The sequence below is a fragment of the Parasteatoda tepidariorum genome, chromosome 5 (assembly GCF_982258835.1).
Source record: "Parasteatoda tepidariorum strain Cologne lab strain chromosome 5, Ptep-v5.0, whole genome shotgun sequence".
Classification (NCBI taxonomy): domain Eukaryota; kingdom Metazoa; phylum Arthropoda; class Arachnida; order Araneae; family Theridiidae; genus Parasteatoda; species Parasteatoda tepidariorum.
In genome coordinates, this window is record NC_141759.1 from 75,299,732 (window position 1) to 75,319,547 (window position 19,816).

Here is a 19,816-nt window from a genome sequence, read left to right on the forward strand (position 1 = left end):
CTTTATCTCTGGGTGATTCGCATGAATCTCTTCCGTCGCATGTTCCGTTTATGCTTTGGATATCATCATATGTCACATTAAATAATGGTTCACAAGAATCTGATTCATTACACGTTGCATTTATATTTTGGATATCATATGTCACATTAAATAATGGTTCACAGGAATCTGATTCCTTACAAGTTGCGTTTATGCTATGTTTATCCTCATATGTAACATCAAATAATGGTTTACAGGAATCTGATTCATTACAAGTTTCATTTATATTTTGAATATCATATGTCACATCAAATAATGGTTCACAAGAATCTGATTCATTACACGTTGCATTTATGTTTTGGATATCATCATATATCACATCAAATAATTGTTCCCAGGAATCTGTTTCATTACATGATGCGTTAATTCCTTGGATATCATCAGATGTCACATTCGGTAATGGTACGCTCCAACAATCTAAGTTTGTTAAAGACCCGGATAACATCGACAGAACAATGGTCAGAGTTCCTTTCCATCTTAATTCCATGGTTAATTATATCTAGAAATAATACGATGGATTAATACTTAGTAGATTATATTTGAAAGAAGAATTTCAAATATTATTTGTAAAACAGAACAGAAGAAAAATAGAAGAATGTGAAATGCATCCATCATGTCACATATTTAAATGGACACAGTGGTTGTAAAACGTACTTTTAGGTGAACTATTTTGTGCAATACAGTTCAATTATGGGCAAGCACTCATTTAAAATAATAGAGTAAAATAAAAAAAATTAAAACCACTCTCAGTTAAAATAATAGAGTAGTCGTACCCCCCCCCCCCAAAAAAAAAAAATTGGGTCGGCCATTCAACGACGGTTATAAAATAAAATAAGTAATAGACTTTCAGACCAAAGTCGAAGAGCGAATAATTTAGACTAGAGTAATATTCAATGGTTTGTTTGGAAAGAGATTCATTTTACGTTTTTTTAATTGAAACAAAACAAAAATAAAACTACTTTCTTCTTCTCAGTCTACTTGAAAATCATATTTTCTAAATATTATTCTATTTATTATATTATTCAATTTATTCCATTTATTAAATATTATTCTATATTAAATATAATAAGTTCAGTTTGCAGTGATCATGTACCAACATAAGAACGTCATCCAGAACGTATTATGTTCTTTTAAATTTTAAGCTTTCCAGCTATTCAAACAATGGCCGAAAATATTATTTTCGATAAATTCATATTAGGAATAATATGGTAGTTAATTCTGCTTGTGTAATTCATAAAACGGTTGAATTTTGTTTCGTCATCGAGCAAGAAATTTCTTTGGGAATTATAGGACTTAAATTATTCGGAAAATGACCAGAATTTTGATTGATTATAAATTCAATATGGTGCTAAATTCCGACTGTAATTTTCAAATATCGTTAAAAAATGCATCGTTATCAACCATTAAACTCCGTAGAGATTCGAAAGATTTAAGGAAAGCAGTCGAAATTTCGATTGAAAGATTTCACGCTTATAAAAAAGAAGTGCAGAAAGTGATACTGCTGCTAATTTTTAAATACCTGACATATATATACTTAATTATACATATTTTACAATAGAATTATTAAAACTACATATTGTTGTATACACATGAATTGCAGCAATATCTGCTACCAAAATCTAGCATCAATTCAATAAAGGCTAGAGCTCGTATATTTCACTTAATTTTTTTTTTGCCTCGAATTACGAACACAATAAAGAATTTAAATTCTAAATGTTTTTGCTACTATTCTTAATTATTTAACAATCCATGGAAACTCGTTGATAAATAAATACGTAACCATAGGGATCAATACTGTGGAAGATGAATATAGACTTTATCAATCGTTGGGCAAAGCTCAGTGAAGCTTCTCGCAAAGTGTAGCTTATCAATCGCATAATCAAGTTTCGACCAACACTTAAACAGGTTTTTGTGTTTTGCCCATTTTCCTTCCTTTTTCCGAAGTATATAGTATTTATATATATATATATATATATATATATATATATATATATATATATATATATATATATATATATATATATATATATATATATATATATATATATATATATATATATATATATCAGTGTAGGTCGAATATATTGCCGAATTTTTTAACACAATAAAGAAATAAAAATACGACAACGAAAATAATAGCATTTTTAATTTCAAAACGATGTTAACAGTATACAAGAAGAATTTTGTTTACATTTTTTGCTTCGAATTACGAACACAATAAAGAATTTAAATTCTAAAGGTTTTTGCTACTACTCTTAATTATTTAACAATCCATGGAAACTCGTTGATAAATAAATACGTAACCATAGGGATCAATACTGTGGAAGATGAATATAGACTTTATCGATCGATGGGCAAAGCTAAGTGAAGCTTCTCGCAAAGTGTATCTTATCAATCGCATAATCAAGTTTCGACCAACACTTAAACAGGTTTTTGTGTTTTGCCCATTTTCCTTCATTTTTCCGAAGTATATAGTATATATATATATATATATATGAGTGTAGGTCGAATATATTGCCGAATTTTTTAACACAATAAAGAAATAAAAATACGACAACGAAAATAATAGCATTTTTAATTTCAAAACGATGTTAACAGTATACAAGAAGAATTTTGTTTACATTTTTTGCTTCGAATTACGAACACAATAAAGAATTTAAATTCTAAAGGTTTTTGCTACTACTCTTAATTATTTAACAATCCATGGAAACTCGTTGATAAATAAATACGTAACCATAGGGATCAATACTGTGGAAGATGAATATAGACTTTATCGATCGATGGGCAAAGCTCAGTGAAGCTTCTCGCAAAGTGTAGCTTATCAATCGCATAATCAAGTTTCGACCAACACTTAAACAGGTTTTTGTGTTTTGCCCATTTTCCTTCATTTTTCCGAAGTATATAGTATATATATATATATATATATGAGTGTAGGTCGAATATATTGCCGAATTTTTTAACACAATAAAGAAATAAAAATACGACAACGAAAATAATAGCATTTTTAATTTCAAAACGATGTTAACAGTATACAAGAAGAATTTTGTTTACATTTTTTGCTTCGAATTACGAACACAATAAAGAATTTAAATTCTAAAGGTTTTTGCTACTACTCTTAATTATTTAACAATCCATGGAAACTCGTTGATAAATAAATACGTAACCATAGGGATCAATACTGTGGAAGATGAATATAGACTTTATCGATCGATGGGCAAAGCTCAGTGAAGCTTCTCGCAAAGTGTAGCTTATCAATCGCATAATCAAGTTTCGACCAACACTTAAACAGGTTTTTGTGTTTTGCCCATTTTCCTTCATTTTTCCGAAGTATATAGTATATATATATATATATATATGAGTGTAGGTCGAATATATTGCCGAATTTTTTAACACAATAAAGAAATAAAAATACGACAACGAAAATAATAGCATTTTTAATTTCAAAACGATGTTAACAGTATACAAGAAGAATTTTGTTTACATTTTTTGCTTCGAATTACGAACACAATAAAGAATTTAAATTCTAAAGGTTTTTGCTACTACTCTTAATTATTTAACAATCCATGGAAACTCGTTGATAAATAAATACGTAACCATAGGGATCAATACTGTGGAAGATGAATATAGACTTTATCGATCGATGGGCAAAGCTAAGTGAAGCTTCTCGCAAAGTGTATCTTATCAATCGCATAATCAAGTTTCGACCAACACTTAAACAGGTTTTTGTGTTTTGCCCATTTTCCTTCATTTTTCCGAAGTATATAGTATATATATATATATATATATGAGTGTAGGTCGAATATATTGCCGAATTTTTTAACACAATAAAGAAATAAAAATACGACAACGAAAATAATAGCATTTTTAATTTCAAAACGATGTTAACAGTATACAAGAAGAATTTTGTTTACATTTTTTGCTTCGAATTACGAACACAATAAAGAATTTAAATTCTAAAGGTTTTTGCTACTACTCTTAATTATTTAACAATCCATGGAAACTCGTTGATAAATAAATACGTAACCATAGGGATCAATACTGTGGAAGATGAATATAGACTTTATCGATCGATGGGCAAAGCTCAGTGAAGCTTCTCGCAAAGTGTAGCTTATCAATCGCATAATCAAGTTTCGACCAACACTTAAACAGGTTTTTGTGTTTTGCCCATTTTCCTTCATTTTTCCGAAGTATATAGTATATATATATATATATATATGAGTGTAGGTCGAATATATTGCCGAATTTTTTAACACAATAAAGAAATAAAAATACGACAACGAAAATAATAGCATTTTTAATTTCAAAACGATGTTAACAGTATACAAGAAGAATTTTGTTTACATTTTTTGCTTCGAATTACGAACACAATAAAGAATTTAAATTCTAAAGGTTTTTGCTACTACTCTTAATTATTTAACAATCCATGGAAACTCGTTGATAAATAAATACGTAACCATAGGGATCAATACTGTGGAAGATGAATATAGACTTTATCGATCGATGGGCAAAGCTAAGTGAAGCTTCTCGCAAAGTGTATCTTATCAATCGCATAATCAAGTTTCGACCAACACTTAAACAGGTTTTTGTGTTTTGCCCATTTTCCTTCATTTTTCCGAAGTATATAGTATATATATATATATATATATATATGAGTGTAGGTCGAATATATTGCCGAATTTTTTAACACAATAAAGAAATAAAAATACGACAACGAAAATAATAGCATTTTTAATTTCAAAACGATGTTAACAGTATACAAGACGATTATTTTTTATATTTATAAAGGTAGTTTGATTATTTAACAGTTCAAGTTCTTGGCATTTTATGATAAGTACCATTTTCCTACTTGTTTTGCATAAGAACTTTAAGAACTTATTTAATGATTCGGTATATTGCTGTGATCATTACTTGCAGTATAATATGTGTTATAAACTTCTGCACTTATTGTGTTATGGAGTTTCTGTTACTAAGGTAATAAAATTTCGACAAATATAATAAATGTACACGGCAGTAGATGCCGTTCAAGAATTTTCAATGATTATGTGTAATTACCAGCTGTAGTTGCCAACTGGTAAATTCAAACTTTTTATAAGTAATAACGTTTCTGTTACGATGTTAAAAAAATTCACACAAATATTTTTGATGTTTGTTGTAGACCTGGGATTCCAAACTTAATATGTAAGGTAAAACTTCTGTTATTAATGTGTCATCAATGATTTACTGGCCAAATTTAATTTTTGTTTTCCTTTTTTGTCCTTCGTACAGTTCTAAAATCTCGAATAAAGCGATCATACAACACAACATCTTGAAATTTACTTTTTTTGTCACGAGCAGAGAAAGATCCATAAAAGAAGTCATTAACCACCCAATTATCATCGAACTCTGAGCTGCAAACCAGGTCATCAATGGTCTGATAATTGCAAATGGCGCAGTGAGGATTTCGATAATACACAATAGCTGAGCTACCATTAATTTTTATTCTCGCAAGAGCCATGTACCCTAGGCACTTACTCCTTACGTTGTCATCAGTCCAATTTGCGGCACATTCTGATATCATTTTGACAGTATAACAGTATGGTATATAATCTTTAATTTCTTCTGGAATTTGAGTATACAACGATACATCTGTTGCATTTGGTTTGTTGTGGTCCATGATCCATAACCATCTGGCTTTATCAAAATAAAGATCTGGTAACGTGTCTGTTATGACTCTTCTATAGTAACTTTCTATAATCAAGTTCCATAACACTGGCTCTTCATCGCCATAGTTTTCATTGCAAGCATAGCAGTAGTAGTTCTTATACGAAATACCTGTTACAGGATCAGTTAACGGGTATATTCAAAAAGGGATCGTTTAATAATTCGCCTTTGCTTTTGCACAGTTCCATGGTGGTTTTATCACTTTCTAAATCTGGGTCACAATCGTATATCATAGGGACATAGTATATACCTCCATCATTGTATGTTCTACAGTCGACGTGCTTTAATTGCTTAGGATATTCATTCTTGTTTGGAGAGTCTACGCAGCAATTTCCTAGAAGACTGCAAGGACTATCACAGTTGCAGCTGTACTCGTCAAATTCATCATCTGCACAAGAATAACCCTTACATGTTGCATTTATAGTTTCTAGATCGTTGTAGGTCGCATCCAAAAATGGATTGCTCAAGCATTCGAGAATTACAAAAGGCCCACTCAACATCAATAGAACATAGGCAGGAAATGTTTTCCTTTTAAGCTCCATGGGTGGTATGATCTAAAAAATAACACAGAAGATGGATAATTAATAACCCTTTGGCAGCAAAAGCCTCAAGTGTTCATTATATCAAAATTTGCATTCTGTGGTGGCAGCGTTACACTTAAGGCTACAGTGGACCTTTATATTGCGAAAAAATTGATAAAAATTACGGTTTTTTTTTTGGACATATTTAGACACTTGTTTCATTGCTTTTTCAACTGAAATTTTTTTTAAATTAAATTTCGTCATTTTTTGAGAAGTTATAGGGTAGTTTCGTTTTCACATTATGAAGCCACGCCCCTTTTCTTTCTCAAAATTGAAATTTTGTTATGTTTCACGTATTCAAAATGTTCCAGTCGACTTTGTTTTCATCCTATTGAGATGAAATTTTTTTCTAGTTATTTATATGTATATTAGATTAAGTTTATGCATTTGTTTCTGTTTTACGACAAGTAATAAAAGAGTTATCGGGTTTCATGTACCTAACGACCTTTATTTTGAAACAAAAATCTACATAAAATTTGTTTTTTGGTCATAATTTTAAAATAAATTTAGGAAAATTCCTATATAATGCATAAAGCTTTTAACATTTATCTCTAAAAAAAGAATATTAAAAAAAAATAAATAAAAATTTTAATTTAAGCCGCTGGGAGCATTTTAAAATTGATGAAATTTTTTTTAAAAAATTTTAAATTTCTCAAAAATGGTCCAAATATTTTTTACAAAAATTTTTGCAAGGGCATATCTTGATAGAATACATAAGTTATAAAAAAAGTTTTAGTGTAGCATAAAAACTAAAAAAAATTTTTTTGAACGTCCACTGTAGCCTTAAGAGATTGATCAAAGTGATACATTTTAAGAAAAATCGAAGAAATTCTTATAAAAATTAAACATAGAACAATATCGGTTCTATAAACCCGTGATCAACCACTTTGATCGGAGCCTCGAAATTTATTGAAGAAATTTCATGGGCAATTGTAATAAAATTTTTATCAACAAAAAACTATGATTTAATTTTAAAATATTTAATGATTAAGATTTATTATTTTTTTAAAAATATTTTATGAATTAATGCAAAAGGGAGTTTTCCCATCATGCAGTTTTAACAATGCTAGTCTTAAAATGGGTTTTTTGTCAGATAGTTGAACTTCTACAGTCTCTGACCAAATTATTAGACGCACTATAAGATTCCATGTAAAATCTTAATTGGTTTGCACTTGTTTACACTCGTGTATCAATTGGTTAACATCGTAATTCAATATTTCAAAAATAAGTAGGAAGTATTTAAAAATTCTCCTGAATAAAAACCCATTACATATTTGTGTAAATATATAAGTATTGCTTATAAACTCGTTCAAAGCATGTAATTATTAAAAAACTATAGCTCGCCTAATAATTTTATCAAATTATTACAGTATAATAATGTAATACCTGACGTAATAAATATTCTATATTTAAATAATACATCGTCTAATTCATACAATCGTCGAATTTATATTATATATTGCGTAATTTAATCAATTGATACACGAAGGTAAACAAGCGCAAACTGGTTTAAGTCCCGTAATAGCAATCAAGCTGTATACTATCACCTGATAATTAAGATTTTGCATGAAATCTTATAGTGCGTCAATTGATTAAAACCAGGGACTGTAGTCTAGCTCTTAATTAGATTTTATTGTATGCATAAACGGAAATGAATGAGGTGATATGTGGTTTTCGTTTAAATAAAAACGAGTAATGACGAAAATAAACGTTGAGAATAATTGTATGCATAAACAGAAATGACTGAGCTGATATGCGGTTTTCGTTTAAATAAAGATGAATAATGACGAAAATAAATGTTGAGAATAATTGTATGCATAAACAGAAATGACTGAGCTGATATGCGGTTTTCGTTTAAATAAAAATGAATAATGACGAAAATAAACGTTGAGAATAATTGTATGCATAAACGGAAATGAATGAGGTGATATGCGGTTTTCGTTTAAATAAAAACGAGTGATGACGAAAATAAACGTTGAGAATAATTGTATGCATAAACGGAAATGAATGAGGTGATATGCAGTTTTCGTTTAAATAAAAACGAGTAATGACGAAAATAAACGTTGAGAATAATTGTATGCATAAACGGAAATGAATGAGGTGATATGCAGTTTTCGTTTAAATAAAAACGAGTAATGACGAAAATAAACGTTGAGAATAATTGTATGCATTAACGGAATGAATGAGCTGATAGGTGGCTTTCGTTTAAGTAAAAATGAATAATGACGAAAATAAACGTTGAGAATAATAACAGTGCCAATATTAAATATTTAATGAAAGTAAATTGCACATAAATCTTATTACAGGGTTTCGTAACTGATAATGTTTCGTAAAATTATAATTGGATCTTAGAGTTGGGGAACGGCTGCTTTAAACTATTAAATAGGGCAAATTATTACTGCAACTATAGTAATTTTACTGCAACTATATATAATCCTTGAAATAAATGAAGTAAGAATAGTGAATAAATATTTAAGTGAGAGAGAAACGAAAAGAAAAGCTTTTTTAAAACTTATGACTCTCTATCGAGAAAAGAGAACGTCAAAACCTATATGATTGCCAGAACAAAACTGAGGTGGAAATGAAATTTTAAAACTTTTTCATGTTTACTGAGGAATTTAAACTTGCTTGAATGTTATTAATCTCGTCATCTCCTCGATATTAATTCGTCAGATTTTAATAACGTCTTCTTTTTTTCATGATTAAATATAATTTTGCAATCCCTTACATATAAATGCTTTTTAACCATATTTTTACAAGGATTCCAAAAATACATATTGAAGTATGCATATAAAATGTAGTATTATCTACCTACATCATCAAATATTTTTAAAGCATTTGCATTCTGAAGATGTATGCTATTTCTCTTAACTATTTAACCATGGAAATCTATTGATAGTGATCATTAAATATGCAACCATAGTAACCACGACCGAAGAAGGTGAATATAAAAAGCTTTGCTGATAACTAAACAGAACAATGTGTATTTTGTAGACGATTATTAGAAAGATCTTCAAGTTTAAACCAGTACTTACAACAGGTTTTTTTTTAATGTTTCTTCTTTCCTTTCTCAAAGGTAATTTGTTAAATGACGATTTTATCTTTCCCTTGTTTAACCTCTACACTTTTGTATGAACGAAAGTAGCAAAAAAGATATTTCAGTTCCAAATTTCACTGTCATAAGTTATAATAAGAGAAAACAAAATATGAATTATACTGTCAGGGCGGCTATTAATTTAAGGTATACAGACGTGGGCAGGTTTTGCCAAAGTAAAAGATGGAAGAAGAAAAGAATATAAATATTTCAAATTTTAAATGAAAATATTCACATTATTTTCTAAAGTCGAAAGAACTACTCATATTGTTATATTATGGTCTATTAATATACAATAATAAATGCATTTAATAATTATTTTAGGAAAAAATTAAATAATGTAAAGTTTGATCTAAGTATGATGCAATACTGCATTCAAATTTCAGTTTCAAAACTTTTTTTAAATATATAATCATTGAAAAGAATCTAACATTAATTATAAAGGAATATTTAATCCACGGGTGTAATATTTCGCTGTCGCGCCGCCGTAGTTTAGTATATATATATATATATATATATATATATATTTAAAATATTTTCAATTTTTTTTATGTATCTTAAAAAAAACAAATAAGTTCCAGAAAACAGAATAACGAAAGAAAGAAATAACTTCGTCATCAGCTCACACGGTCATATCTACAACAAAGAGTGCTTTCTAATATTGTGTCAATATAGTCAAAGCAAAATATATCAATACAATAGCGTGAGGAGCGCGAAATTTTTTTTAATGAAACGAAAATAGAACACATTAATTTAAAACAATATATGAAATAAAACAAGTCAATCAAAAAACAGAACATAATAAGTAAAGGAAATATATAACAAAATACGAAAGAAAATCTATAAGGCGAATATATTTATATATTTCGAATATATAAATCTATATTTTGCTTTGGCTATATTGATACAATATTAGAAAGCACTTTCAAAATGAAGAATAAAACAAAGAAAAATTATAGACATATGAAAAAAAAGGGGGGGGGGAAATAATAAGTTAAAAAAATAACAAACAACAGTTTGAAAAAAAAAAAAGAAGGATGAACTTTTATTTAAAAAACCGGAAAAAAGATATAATCTTTTCTTCAGCCCACACGATTATATCCGCAAAGCAGAGTGCTTTCTAATATTGTATCTATAAAGCCAAAGCAAAATATATTAATACAATAGTGTGAGGAGCACTCAAAAATTTTTTTTATAAAAATAACAACAAATAAAATAGATCACAAAAAGTAAAAATAAGTAAAAATAACATGTAAAAACAGAAAATAAAATAAAAGAAAAAGAAAAAACATCAAAAAGGGAACTATAAAGCGAGTAGCAAAATCAGATCAACTTACATGGACAGAAAATTTTTCAAGAATGATTTAAAAATGTTTTCGTAGAAAGATTGCCAGATTACAAAATATGAAAACAAAAGCGCAAATTGAGTGTAACAGAGGGTTTTAAAGTGTCGTTCTTACTGCACTGAAGTGATCACTTCACTCGTGCTACTACTCGTGTTTCAAGTGACTTGCTACTCGCTTTAGAGTTCCCTTTTTAATGTTTTTCTTTTTGTTTTATTTTATTTTCTGTTTTTACATGTTATTTTTACCTATTTTTACTTTTTGTAATCTATTTTATTTGTTGTTATATTTATAAAAAATAATTTGAAGTGCTCCTCACACTATTGTATTAATATATTTTGTTTTGGCTTTATTGATACAATATCAGAAAACACTCTGTTTTGCGGATATAATCGTGTGGGCTGAAGAAAAGATTATATCTTTTTTTTCCGGTTTTTTTTCTTCCGGTTTTTTAAATAAAATTTCATCCTTTTTCTCTTTTAAACTGTTGTTTGTTATTTTTTTTACTTATTATTCCCCCCCCCTTTTTTTTCCATATGTCTATAATTTTTCTTTGTTTTATTCTTCATTTTGAACTTATCTAATGAGTTCTGTTTACTTGCAGCTTAGGCGCGGTAAATGAAACTTATTGTTTTTCTTAACTTTCTTCGTGTTTTCTTGCATTTATTATTATTATATATATATATATATATATATATATATATATATATATATATATATATATATATATATATATATATATATATATATATATATCCTAAATTATATTAATTTATATCTAAAGAAACGCTCTCTCCATAATACATAATGAGGAAACAAACACGTTGAATATAGGTTCGACACTGGAATAATAAAATAATAACAATTTTAATTTCATAATAATGTTAACAGTAAATATATTTGTTCTTTAATACAATAGTAAAGTTTTAAATGCTGTTATATGTTTTAAATGTACTTTTCAGAAATTTTCAGTCCTGAATAACATCTCTAACAATGATGATCTTATTACTCGTTAAAAGGTAGTTTGAAAAAACTTTTACAGTATTTACAAAAGTTCTCAACTTGACGGTTTGATCTTAAATGCAGTTATTATTTAAGATGCAGAATTAAAATTTTATGTAACTAAAAAAAGCTGTAGTTGGCAACTGGTCAATTCGAACATTTTATGAATTATAATGTTAATGTATTAAAGGGTTTTAAAAAGTGTACGCAACTATTTTTAATCTTAGTTGCTGCTCAGGCATTCCAAAGTTAATATTCAAATTTCCAGTTTTCAATGAATCATTAAATGTACGATGATAAAAATTTATCGGCCATAATTTAACTCTTGGTTTTCTTTTTTGTTCTTCGCACCTTTCTGGTATCTCGAACTAAATAATCAAAAACCCAAATATCTTGAAATTTACTTTTTTTGTCACGAAGAGAGAAAGATCCATAAAAGAAGTCATTAACCACCCGATTATCATCAAACTCTGAGTTGCAAACCATGTCATCAATGGTCTGATAATTGCAAATGGCGCAGTGAGGATTTCGATAATACACAATACCTGAGCTACCATTGATTTTTATTCTCGCAAGAGCCATGTACCCTAGGCACTTACTCCTCACGTTGTCATCAGTCCAATTTGAAGCACATTCTGATATCATTCTAACCGTATAACAGTATGGTATATAATCTTTAATTTCTTCAGGAATTTGAGTATACAACGATACATCTGTTGCATTTGGTTTGTTGTGGTCCATGATCCATAACCATCTGGCTTTATCAAAATAAAGATCTGGTAACGTGTCTGTTATGACTCTTCTATAGTAACTTTCTATAATCAAGTTCCATAACACTGGCTCTTCATCGCCATAGTTTTCATTGCAAGCATAGCAGTAGTAGTTCTTATACGAAATACCTGTTTCAGGATCAGTAACGGGTATATTCAAAAAGGGATCGTTTAATAATTCGCCATTGCTTTTGCACAATTCCGTGGTGGTTTTATCACTTTCTAAATCTGGGTCACAATCGTATACGATGGGGACATAGTATATATCCCCATCATTGTATGTTCTGCAATCGACGTGCTTTAATTGCTTAGGATATTTATTCTTGTTTGGCGAGTCTGCACAGCAATTTCCTAGAAGACTACAAGGACTATCACAGTTGCAGCTGTACTCGTCAAATTCTTCATCTGCACAAGAATAACCCTTACATGTTGCATTTACAGTTTCGATATCGTTGTAGGTAACATCCAAGAAAGGGTTGCTCAAACCATCGAGAATCACGAAAGGCCCACACAGCATCAATAGAACATAGGTCGGAAATATTTGCTGTTTAAGCTCCATGGGTGGTTTGATCTAAAAAATAATACAGAAGATGGATAATTAATAACCCTTTGACAGCAAATGCCTATATCAAAATTCGCTTTCTGTTGCGGCAACTTTACGCTTAAGAAATCGATCAAATTTAATCATTTTTAGAAAATCGGAGAAACTTTAAAAAGTTCTTTTTAATTATTTAAACCAGTGAACAACCTCTTTGATCGGAACCCCGAATTTAGTGAAGAAATTTCAACGAAAAACTATGATTTAATTCGAAAATATTTAATGATTGAAATTTATTAATTATTTTGAAAAGATTTAATGAATGAATGCAAAATGGAGTTTTCCCATCGTGTAGTGTAACATTTGGTCATCAGTCTAATTTAAAGCACATTCTGATATTATTCTGACCGTAAAAAAAACGGTATGATCTCTTTAATTTCTCCTCGAATTTGTGCATACAATGATATATCTATTGCAATTAGTTGGTTGTGGTTCATGATCCATAACCATCTGGCTTCATCAAAATAAAGATCTGGTAACTTTCTTGTATTGACTCTTCCATAGTAGCTTTCTATAATCAAGTTCCACAGCACTGGCTCTTCATCGCCATAGTTTTCATTGCAAGCATAGCAGTAATAGTTCTTATACGAAATACCTGTTTCAGGATCAGTAACTGGTATATTCAAAAAGGGATAGTTTAATAATTCACCTTTGTTTTTGCACAATTCCGTGGTGGTTTTATCACTTTCTAAATTTGGGTCACAATCGTATACCATGGGGACATAGTATTAAATCTCCATCATTGTATGTTCTGCACTCAACTGAACTGCAATCCTATCGTCCAGTCATTGCTGGTGATTTGAAACCGTTTCACCTCATTGGAAGGCGAACGCTCTATTCTCTGAGCCATCGTGGCTCTCATGTATGTAAATTGTGATTGATGATCCGATCGGACAGTTGCGGGGTCAGGGAACTGGCCTTGCATCGGAAAGGTTCTGGGATTGAATCCCAGACAAGGCATAGATTCATTCACTGCACTATCTGTCCTTACTATGAAGCAAAGTTGGCCCACCTGATATGGTGCCCCTGAAGAAGTGGCCTACAAATCTGAGCTGTAAATGCCTGAATTGACGAAATGTTAACTCATGTTGGCAGTAGAAATTTTTAAAAAATGTGATTGATGATAACATAAAATCGTTCTATGATTTATTTTTCTAAGTTGTGTTAGAAGAATTTAGTTATTTCAAAAACAAATTCTGTCTGACAAGAATTTTAGTATTTCAAAAACAAATTCTGGCTGACGAGAATTTGGTTATTTCAAGAATATGAAATAAGCAAATTCTATCATTTTTTCTTCCTGTTTTAAGGAGTCTAACGAGTGTTAGTGAATTTATGTTAGTTCTAGTAAAAATACTTTTGCACAAGTGTTGTTTTTTTTCTTTTCTCTTTTCTTGTTGATATTAACAAGTTGGGGAAAGTTGCAATGAATGAGCAATGGGGATAAATAGACCACTAATAATCCATGCGCCATTTTCAGAATAAACATAGAGTGCTCTGGCTAAAGACAGACTAAACTTACGCTAACAGTCATGAGTTCTTAGTTCACATCAGTTATGAAAGTGACATATTATTCTCAAAAAAGCATCATTTCATGCGACTATACAGAGCCTTACCTACGTTATTAACAGTACTGACATAGTGAAGTGAAAACTAATAGCAAATTAAGGATAGCAATATCTTAACAAAATTAATCTTCTATCTTCTAGCGAGCTTCATATAAAAAAAATCATATAAAATAACAGATAACTGAGTTATTTTGCTGCGTTTGTAGTACAATTTATCCGTTAATTACAGTGGGAAGCAATTTATTTTTATTTCTGTTGCATGTGATTTTTTTAATACAAATCTTAGATATTTTCGTATCGCAGATTTCAAATCTGCCATCGGTTTCTCTCACCATGTTTAAGTTTTCGGTAATGACACTTTTAACCTTTTTTTTTAACGTACAAATTTAAAAGCGTTATATATAACAGTGGGACGCATGATTTTATAACCGTCATTGAACAGTCGACCCTTTTTTTTGGGTTTACGACTACTAATGTTCAACTCTGTACCCTTGTAATTTTGAGCTCAACTCAGAAGACCAGAGAACTCCTGGATCAAGTAATGGGAGAAACTTGCCATCGCGGAGAACTTTTTGATTGAACTAACCCGCATTTGCGGAATATGGAGAGGAAAACCATAGAAGCCTCTTACGGTTAGCCTGATGGCAAGGGGACTTTAATCCATAATCCGTCTACCACTGAGGATATTTCACGTCAGCACTGTATGCGGTGCAAGCCGGATGTGGAATTCGTATCGACCAGCTATTGCTGGGATTGGTAGAAATTCTCACATTATCAGGATTAAAATTACATATGAAATATACTCCCGGAAACGTCGTCATACGCCGCTGGGGACACTACTCTATTATGAACTGTACCTTTGTGGGCTTTTGAAGAGATCATAATAAGGAAGAAGCCTAGCCAAGAACGACATCTCCAGATATGGATTATTATGCATTTTTAATTCTGAAGATATGTCCCAGCATCCCTTGAATTTTGTCGTAACATTTATGCTTTCCACAGTTATGTATAACGTTCTTTAAAATAGCACGTTTCAACAAAAAATAAACTAAAAATACCTTTAAAAAAATCTGTAACTTTAAGAGCAAAGCAAATTTCATCTTTAAAATCACTACACTTGAATCAGGCAAGATTTATTTACGTAAATGCAATAAAAGATTTGTTAAAAAAATCAATTGATTCTTATTTATTCTTGATGTAATGAATATTTTATTAAAATTGTTTATTTTATTTTAATTACTAATTGCAAACAAATAGATAAACGATAACTAGTTATGCATTTGAATTTTGTACGTACCTCTCTTTTATACAACTTGTCTTTGCCCACAAATTACATTTTTAAATGATGGACATAACACTTCTATACTAATACATTTTTTCATATTTCTCAAGGAATACCTAAAGAAACATCTTATAACTCTAAACTAACTTAACTGGAACTAAGTAAATATATTGAGAATATATGGAAAATAATAAAAAATAATGACAAGAGGAGAAAAATTATTAAAATTATTTTTAAAAGTATTTAAAAAATTTTTTAATTTACCTTAAAAAAATAAAAATAAAAATTAATAAAAATCTGGAAAACAAAATATAATATAAATAAGATATAATCTCTTCATCAGCTCACACGATTATATCAGCAAAAAGGAGTGTTTTCTAATATTGTATCAATAAAGTCAAAGCAATCAACACAATAGCTCCTATATCAGCACAATAGTGTGAGGAGCACTCAAAAAATTGAAACGAAAATAGAACACATTAAGTAAAAAATATATACGAAATAAAACCTAACAAGCAACTGCAGCGTATCTACCACTACAATTCACTAGTATATAAGATATGTTAACTCGACTCTATGTCGGGGTACCTTTTCATAGATGACGGTTGACATGGTCAAAAGCTACTCTTTCCGCATTGGTGACCCGGACGGGATGTGAACACGCCTACCTGGGCAGGAACGCCCACTTCGATCTGTATACGCCTACTTCGTTGGATGGTCCACATTGAACAGTTGACTTGCTACTTGTGACTGCAACATCATCCACCTCTTAGCGCTGTTGCTGCTCAGTTTCAATCACACACAACGTACAACGCATACACTCGACTGATAAAGGCAACACATGAGCGACTATGACCGTGAAGTTAATACACCTCTCTCATTCAGCACTCAAAAAGTACGGTGATCTTAATACAGCTCTCCCGGCTTCGCACAAAAGCAGCAATGATTCAACTAGTGGCATCCATTCATCGAATTCAATCACAGATATAACTCTGGTGGGGGAGTACTGTAGCGTATCTACCACTACAATTCACTAGTATATAAGACATGTTAACGCGACTCTATGTCGGTGTACCTTTTCATAGATGAAGGTTGACATGGTCAAAAGTTACTCTTCCCACACAACAACAACAACAAAAAAAAATATAAAGAAATTACAGAACAAAACACGAAGGGAAATCTATATAGTGAGGAGCGAATTAAAATGAACTTACGCTTACCGCAATCTTTCAAGAATGATTTAAAATATTTTCGCAATAAGATTGCCAGATGAATGAAAAATATGAAAACAGATTCATAAATAAAGTGATCTCTTATGGCACGTTCTTACTGCAATACTGAAGCGCGTTTAATTTGTTAGTTACCTTGGATGAGCCCGAAAATGGATGTGAGCAAGGTAGTTAGAGTCAAATGAATAAACCCCTAAACATTTTGTGAGTTATGTCTTCACAAACATACTTAAGACATAAAGATTGAGCGAAAAAAAAGGAGGAAAGCATATACTTTAATTTTCAATTAATCCAATTCACAATAGTGTCCAATTCACAATATTTGCTATTAATCATGATTATATAAATTGCTTATATATAAATTGATAATTAATAGAATTCTAACTATTACTTCCGATATGATTTTTTCAACAAAGTTTATAGTTATTCTAAAATGATAAATGTGATTATGTTTTTAGTCTTATTCCTCTTTGCGGAATTGATGCTTATTTTTGCCCTAGTATCGCTGTTTGTAGAACTTTACACTCTATTTAAGTGATATATTTTTAAGATAAAAAAATTATGATTGACAAAAACCTAGAGTTTATAATATATATATTAGAAAATGTTAAATTAAATTATTAATATATGAGTGTAGAATTAATAAATTGATTAAAATCATTAATAGATGTAAACATAAGCATTCTATACTTTTTCACTCTTAAAGTTTATATCAATTGCAAAAAATATGAAAAAAATATTTATTTTATCTTTCATCAACTTGTAGAGTTGATGCAAAGATTAAGACATGTTTATTTTATTATCCTTAAGTGTTCTTGTCAATAAAAGAACGTCAATATATAATTCGTCAATTATAAACACTTTACCTTTTATTTGTAATTGAACATTATCGAGAATTGGTAATACATTAGCTATTAATTTATATTGGGTGAAAAATTGATATTGTTCATGGTTAATTGTTCAATTAATTACACTCTGGAACAAGTATTTTTTTTTTATGGAATACAATTTTTTTAAAGGATCTCGGATATATCCAAATCGCTGTTTTTAAATCAGAAATTGGCCATTTTTTAAAGGGTATCGGATATGTTCAAATCGCTGTTTTTAAATCACAAGTCGGCAATTTTTTAAAGGATCTCGGATATATTCAAATCGCTGTTTTTAAATCAGAAATCGGCAATTCTCTCGGCAACAGTTTTCTTTTCAATTATATGACGTTTTTAGTATATTTTTGTCAAATTTTACAAATTTAAAAACGTTATATATAAATATATTCGATTAATTAGCGCGATATTCGCTTAAATGTTACAACAAATTTCAAGAGGACACATTATCCGGATTAAAATTGCCTAGGAATCCATGCACGATGATGCCCTTTAACTCTCCTAAAAGTTTGCCACACCATTTATGCTACCCTCTGTTGTGTATAATTTTTATCTCGATCTTTTGGACAGAAAATAGAATAAAAATATCATTTGAAAAAGTCTGTAGCATTAGGCGCAAAACAAACGAATTAGGTATTCAATTATTTGTAGAAATGCAACAAAACATTTATTCCCATGTGTTACCGGTGATAAAAGCCTTTTAAATAAATATTCCAAACTTTTTTTTAATCCCTTGAAGTTGATTATTATTCTAAAAAAAGAATTAAGTAAAAGAATTTTTAACTTACTTTGATTAGCGAAATTGGCATTAAGATGTATCCATACAGTTGTCCTTTATCTTTCCTACTTTTTTTTAGAACAGTTCGCTCAATATTCCATTGTTCACAATGCGACTCAAATCGTAAATGTAATGTACCTGAAGAGAAACAGCAATGATAGAACAGCTAAAACCGGACAGGGTACTTTTTTTAGTCTTAATTATAAAACATTAGATAGTTTACTTCCAAGGCTGCAAAAAGATATGTTTTTAAAGAGCTATTACGATGATTATGCTAATAATTTGAGTAAATTGAATCTTTGTTAGTTGTGCCATTCCCATCTATGTAATCACTTCCGGTTTTCAAGAAAAAAGAATAATTTGAAGGAAAAGTCTCATTAGATGCGACTTAAAAATACATAATCACGTGTTTTATTTCATTCAAATCGTTTGCATCTTACTATTTCAAGGTATTTTGTCGTCTGCTACTTTTTTGTTTGAGGAAAAAAATGTTTATTAAAGTTTATAATCGGAATATTTTTAAAAGAAAAAAACTTTTTTAGAACAAATTTAACAAAGATATTGGAAAGATATTTTGGTATATGAATATTGAAAACTATATTTATTACGCATAATCTCTAATCTACTTGATTTGCAGCAGGTGAAATTAGATGACCAGACATCAAATCAAGCTAATAGATTTCGCAAGAGTAAGGTGTCAATTAAAAGAAAAACAGCTTTGTTTTCCAAACAATAATATCTAGTAGACAATCAGACAATAAAATCTAGTAGATATTTATTTTGAAAAAAAATCTTATTTTACTAAGTTCTTATTTGCTTGCTTTTGGTCTGCTAACCTAGAATCTTGCAATCGAAATTACTAGCTAATGCACTCAAATTTCTATTTAAGCTTTGTGTCTGATGATAATGCCACATGCAAAATTTTAATAATTGGATTATGTTTGTAGGTGA

General features: G+C 29.7%; 1 pseudogene across 1 annotated transcript; it reads right to left on the reverse strand.

Annotated features, from left to right (window-relative positions):
- Positions 1-4,751: 4,751 nt before the first annotated feature.
- On the reverse strand, positions 4,752-19,765 carry LOC147809519 (uncharacterized; annotated as a pseudogene). Its single transcript, XR_015433793.1, has 2 exons — positions 18,876-19,765; positions 4,752-6,293 (listed from the first exon to the last, which is right to left on the reverse strand). The product of XR_015433793.1 is annotated as an uncharacterized LOC147809519 (transcript).
- Positions 19,766-19,816: the final 51 nt, after the last annotated feature.